Consider the following 7,071-nt stretch of genomic DNA (forward strand, 5'->3'; position numbering starts at 1 on the left):
TGTTTTTTAATTTGAGCTCTCCCAAGCGGAAGCAAATTTTTCAAGTTTCTTTGAGATAATCATATAGATGCACTTAATTATCTTTACTGATTCTGTGATGCCCTGTGTCCATATAAATTTTATTGGGAATTGTATTATCCAATTCATAGGACATTTTTAATGTATATATGCCACATGTGCTTATCAAACATGGAATTTCCATTTCGTGGAAAAACATGCAGATAAATGTGACCAAAATTGCCACTTGAATTGACTGTCATGTAATGTTTTACCCTAAGTAATGGTAATGATATCTTTATCATTTAAAGATCATGGACTATTATTATGGATATTCGATTATGGTGATCTAAAACTAAAATATAAAGGTGATCAATTTTATGTATGTCATTTGCATTTTCAATACTTTGTGTACTTGTGTGTGCTTTAGAAAACTCTCTATGACATTTTATCATTCAAGGGTGCTTAAATTAGATTAGTACTACTCATGGCATTTTATAATTCAAAAATAATTGCATTGGATTCATATGGAGGTGGATGGTATATAACAATTGGATTATTTTCAACTATGTCAAATGCAAGTCTGTTCAATTAATCAAGAAAAATGTATTCTTGTCACACATGGAGCCTCTAGTATGTCCTTTGTGCATTTGAGAGGGAGAAGGGGGCACCCTTGAATTCAAAGTTGAAATATGTTTAGTAGACAGTGTGGCTACTCACTTTCATTATTCTATTTATGGGAACTTTAAGTTGTTTTGTCTTTGACTTGCCTAATATTGTTGACTTTCTATTTTTCTATTATTGGTGTAGGTGAAACCTTTACTTGGTATAAAGTTGGTGTTTGAACAAGGGAACTGTGGGAGGAGGGACAAGAGTGAAAATGACTTTATAACTGTAGTTGAATACTCAAGTTGAAGATCCATATGGAAAAGTCTTGTCCTTGTTCAACTTGAAATATGGAATTATCAAAGTATAGTTATATTTTCTACTATTCTCCGTAGAAAATTCCCTAATTATAATATACCCACTCAAACCATCATTAGGTAAAAAATGAATGGTTTGTATTGCATAAGGCTTTCATACTTTCTTACATTATGAGAAGAGAAGGATGTGGCGGTTTCAATTAACTGCGGATTTCAAATTTTTATGGTTGTGGGCTCAATGTACTAATTGTGTCACAACTTAGGCTTTAGTTGATAGTATCACACTCATTATTCATTGATAGAGCAACTATTTCTTATATAGATGCATATATAAATTCATTTTGGATTTGGAAAGAAGGCTCCCCAAGTGAAGGTATGACAACCTATCTTTTAATATAAATTATAGAATTTTCTGCTAATCTAATCGTGCTCTCTGTTGCTCTCTTTGGTGGCATATTAGTTTGCCTTATATTTGTTTTCTAGTGATGCAATCCTCTGGCCTCAAGTTATATGAGGATAGGCATAAGTTCTCCCATCATTTTTTTTAGTTAGAAAACCACTTGTACAAGATATTCAGTTTGGAATGAATTTTCTATTGCATGCATATATTTTTTAGAGTTGTTGTTTATGTTTAATGAATCAAGTATACACTTTTTTTTTTCCAAATAACTCATGTTTGCCTTATTTTCCTAATCTTAGATTCTATTGCTTTCTTGATAGGGTATTTATGTATTCCATTGCCTTTTGGGCTACTTTATTAAAGTCTTAGATTCAAGCATTGCAAGGTACATTCATTCTCTACATCATTTTATGTAATAATAAATACAAGGTGATGACTCCAATGAATTCATTTTGTAAAATGACCATTTCCTAATAATGAAATGCACCAATTTATATGTGTACTAGCATCGAAACCCATGCAATGCATGGCGTTCAATAGAAATTTGGTTAGGTTTTGAATGATAATTTTGAGTTTTGGAATTAGTTTGTGTCCAGAACAAGTTCCATTTTAGGGCACATATTAGCTTATTTTTTAATAGAGAGTTAGAAAGGGGTTCAAAGAGATTTAAGATAAAACAAAAATATTTTCAATTCAACCATTTTTTATGTTATCAAGTAGCTTCAAAGTCTTTGATTACATACAAGTTGGTTTTGAAAATAAACATTTGCATAGAATCATAAACTAAAAGTGGTTTTTCAATTCCCTCTTTCCCTTGGTTTTCAATTTTAAATTTCAATAAGTTTTGGATTTGATTGGAGGTCTGCATTTGTGTCTCTTAAGTGCTATTTTATTTCTTTGTATTACATAAGATAGGGTAGATTTTAATATTTCATTTGGATTCCATTATTTTTAATTTTTCTCTTTTGGTTTCAAATGTGAGTTTTCACTTTAGATTTAAATGTCAATCTTAAATTTCCAAAAATTAGGTTTTGTACTCCTAAATAATTAGAGGCGTTGGATTTTAGTTTATATGTAAAGCTTGATTTGCTATTTGATTTTGATACAAAGGTTGTGAATTGAAGTTCCTTCTTAAAATGTTTGCACAAGTTAGTGATCTTTATTTGCCATACAATCTATTTGCAAATTTATTATTATTTAAATTTCTAATTATTTTCAATTAGAAGGGAATTACTTAACATATTTTGTTAGGTAGAAGTTATGATGGAGAGTTACGTAAGTGCCTAAGTATATCTCTTTGATTGCAAATAAATCCTTTAATTGAAATAAATAAATCATATAATGATAACTTTATTATGGTTTGTTTATATAACTCCTCTAAATAGAATTTTATGTTTGCAAGTGGAAGTTTGAGAGTAGCTGAGTTATTCAATAGAAAGTGTTGTTTTTTGGGGGGATTAAAGCTCTTAATAGTCATTCAGGGGGTAGTCCATGAAGATATATTCTAGACAATATTTTTACTTTTATTTAATAGTTTAAATAGAATTGGTACTTTGGCTACTCATAAAGTAGCTAAGTATGCTGAGTTGGGATAATTTTGTTAGTTTAAGTATATAATCCTTTTGTCTTTTAATGTCAAATTTTATAATTTTGTACTTGTTTGGATAAAATGTATGGATATTCAATATTATAATGAAATATAAGAAATTTCAACTATGCATTACATTGGTTATTTGTTGTTTCAATGAATCCCATTTAATCAATCACAACATAAAGTGGTTATTATTGTAATTGCATTAGTAGGCTCAAAATGAGATCAATAGTAATGGCATACAATGGTCATTATTTTTTAGCTTATTAATGATGGTATTTTTAGTTATTATGATGTGTTCAATAATAACAAAATATTTTGTGATAAATAGTTTTGAATTCATTAGTGACAGTAACTTGTGGTCACTAATGTGCACTTAGTAGTAACGGAATAAGTCATTGTTAATAGTTTTAAATTAACAGTGATGAGATTTTCTGTTACTACTATAATACTTTTAACAACCAAAAATTTTAACTCGTCACTATACTTTTAGTGGCAAGGCTTTTACCGAGAGGTGGCAACAATATATTCCCATCATTAAAAATTTCCGACGACAAATTTTAGACTTTTAACTATGGGTTTTCTTATTGTTAAAAACATATTTTCTTGTAGTATAAGAAGTTGTCTTTTGATTGTAAAATTAGGTGGAATTCAACATATTAGATGCTTCATAATGCTTTGATTTATAAGGATGTTTTCTTTCACATAAGGCAATATGAGTTACAATATAAATGTTTGTCAAGTGAGGAAGAGTGGGAGTTGGGAAAGAAAATTTGTGGGAGATTAAAATTATTTTATAATGTGGCTAAATTGTTCTTGAGATCTAAGTACCCCTTAACAAATATGTATTTTCCCAAAGTTTGTGAGATTAGAATAGCATAGTTTAAGTGGATTAGTTGTTCATGCAAGATTATAAGGAATATGTCATAAAAAAATGTTAGAAAAGTTAATAAGTATTAGTGTATAACTAATGGCATTTTGGGTGTAGCAGTTATGTTTGATGCAAAGTATAAGATGAAGTTGATGGGATATTATTTTTCTATAATATATAGGGATGGTGCATTAGATGAAATTGAGAAGATTCACTAATTATGTTATGACTTATTTCATGAATACCAATTCATATCCAATTTGAATAAGGAGGTTGGACACAATGGTGGAACTTTATGTAATCCAGTTTGCACTTATGAAAATGTTGTAATGAAAGGTCAAGATCCTCTTTGCAAGTATGACTTGTTTGTTAATAGGAGTTTAAGTAACATGATTTTGAAATTAGAGTTGGAAGTCAAATGGGCTAAAGTATCATATTTTACAAATAATTACTAGATATGTGCTACCTATTCCTATTTCTATAGTTGTTTCAGAGTCCACATTTAGCATTAGGGAAAGATTAGTAAGCCCACATCGTAGTAACTTCATATTAATACATTGGAGGCATTGATGTGTGCTCAAAATTGGTTTATGTATGAAATCCAAGGTAATCCTATTTTAATTGAAATTTATCTATATAATCCTTTCAGTTTTGATATCATCAATAGTGATGATTCTAATGCAGAAGATGAGGTATGAATTAAAATAATTAGTATTCAAATTTCTATATGAGTTAAAGTCATTTTATCTTAATCATCATGTACTTTTGCTTTTTAGTTGTTTCAAGAAAGCAAGATTGTAGATTGAAGTAGAATTTGTTTAATTGAGATGGTTTTTGTCTAATGAGATAGCCTTTAACTTTGTTGAACCCTCTCAGTCTCAGTCTTGTCTCTTCACTTTAAATTCTTTAATTGATTAATTGATTTTCAAGTAAGATTTTAGAGTTAGGAAGAATTTTGTTGGTTCTTCGCTTCAAATCAATGTTATTTTTCTTGTTGAAATCGAGCTATTTATCATCAAAATTAATAAATTATTGCATAAACTTAACACAATAAGAAGTTTGACATATGGATAGTTGTTTTTTTCCAGGATCAAGTTGAGGCGGAATAGGGATCTGTTTTCTCTTTTCAAAGCACTTTCCTTTGCAAAAGAAATGGAATTTGGTGCATGTGTTTTTTGGATGCTTCGCTAATGGTGGATGCTTTAGAGTGAAAAGAATATTTAATATACTAGGTTTTTGCTAAACGGACTAATAGTCACTGATAATTTTGAACTAGATGATGGTAGATATTTGATAGTTGTTGTTGAATTTCTTTTTATAGTTTTTCCTTTACTTGACTTTGCATTAATGAAATATCTTATGCAAGTGTTCTTATTTAAAAAATCTATTGTTTTATTTATAAGTCCAACATGGATAAGAAGCCTAGAGTGAATATGTTGTGTCTATAGGTTACGTCCAAAATAAGCTGAAATGTTTGGGCACTATCCAATTGGGTTGGGTTGACTACCTACCTAGCTTTAAGCATACTATTAGCTTGCTATTCAGAAAAATTGCCATTCTATTTTTGTTTTATTTGATTCCAAAATTATAACAATTTTTTTTTTATAGAGAAAACTATAGCATATTTTTCTTTTTGATAGAGAAAACTATAACAAAAAACTATAGCCAAGTTGTTATAAAGAAAACTATAGTAGTTTTTTTTTTTTTTCTTTTTGGTAGAGAAAACTATAGCAGATATTTTTTTGATAGAGAAAACTATAGCAGATTTTTTTAATAGAAAAAACTATAATAGATTATTTTTTTATAGAGAAAACTATAACATATTTTTTTAGAAAATTTTCTTTGCTTTTATGTGGTGGTATATTCCACCTTGGGAATACAAGGTTAAAGTTAGTATTAAGCCTATATAATAGCCTACTATTTTGGATTTGGCCTAGGTAAATGGTTGCAGGGTGGGGGAATTTTGGGGTTCCCCATACCTGACAGGGACGGGGATAGGGGCTAACTAATGCCCCAATACTGGGGATAGGTTAGGGGCAGGGACAGGGAGGGGGTGTCTCGCTCCATACCTGCCCCATTGCCATTCCTACTTCTTATGGTTTGTATTGCTTCAATATTATGTTCTTCAATTGAATGGTCTTTTTTTGCAAGATACGCATGCTTCATACCAAAGACCTTGATCAATATCAATTTATGTAATGTGGTTAGTCATTTGATATCATTGCAATTATAAACATAAGCTTGTTAGATATTAATATGAATACATTTAAAATATATCATTCTTTTGTTTATTGAGAAATACACTCTTAGATCGACTGGTAAATGGAAGAGAATTCAACTGAGAAACGGTGATTGTTTTTTATTATACAAGTTAGGTAGATGGGGGACCAACATTTCTATAATACCAAATCATTCTTTGCGCTTCTTCATTTTCTCTTGCCCTATTCCTGGATTCTTTTACATTTAAAAAATTATGTGCACTAAGCATTAAAGAAAATGGTAAAGTAAAATTATCTATGATTTTTTGCTACCAAGAATGAAGGTGCTTTGCCTCGTTGATTTTGAAATTCCAATGGAATTTGCTATAACAATCCTAAAAATATATCAAATGTTAGTATGAAAATTATTCATATAATTAATTATTGAATGTTACATGATTGTATTTACCATGATATGGACTCACTTTAATTGTTTAGCTAGTAACTAATAGTAGTTATTTTTTATCTCAAAAGATGTAGTTGGATTTATGTCTCCAGCCTCATCCCATAAAGTCAATGTAACATGAAACATGCTTTTATACACAAAAGTGTTGTCATTGAATCCTATTATTGATTAAAATACTCCTATTTTTGCATTTGGCTCCTCTTTAATTGTGTAGACATAAAATGTAATTTGAACTATACCTTTCACCTCATTAAATTTCCTCTTATTACTTTTTATATTTAAGGTGTTAGCTCCCATTCTCTCTCATTGAAATTTATATTTAAGTTTTTTTCTAACCAATAAATTCTATCAATTAAATCTATATCCAATACTTTTCATAATATAAAACCCATGTATTTTAAAACTAACCAAAAAATGAAATTGCTCTTCATCTTGGTGGTAGATAAACAATTCAACCATCAGGGTCAAATGGGTCAATCCATGATGTCATATATAATAAAACTTCTAAAACAGAAATAAGTACAAATACATAAAATAAAAAAAATGTAGAAAAAAAAATCAGGCACACTTCTAACTTTAGTATTACTCATAATAAATAAAATTAAGTTTAATAAATAATAACTAT

The sequence above is a fragment of the Nelumbo lutea genome, chromosome 8, assembly GCF_056320005.1.
Source record: "Nelumbo lutea isolate HS-2025 chromosome 8, American lotus-T2T, whole genome shotgun sequence".
NCBI classification, from domain to species: domain Eukaryota; kingdom Viridiplantae; phylum Streptophyta; class Magnoliopsida; order Proteales; family Nelumbonaceae; genus Nelumbo; species Nelumbo lutea.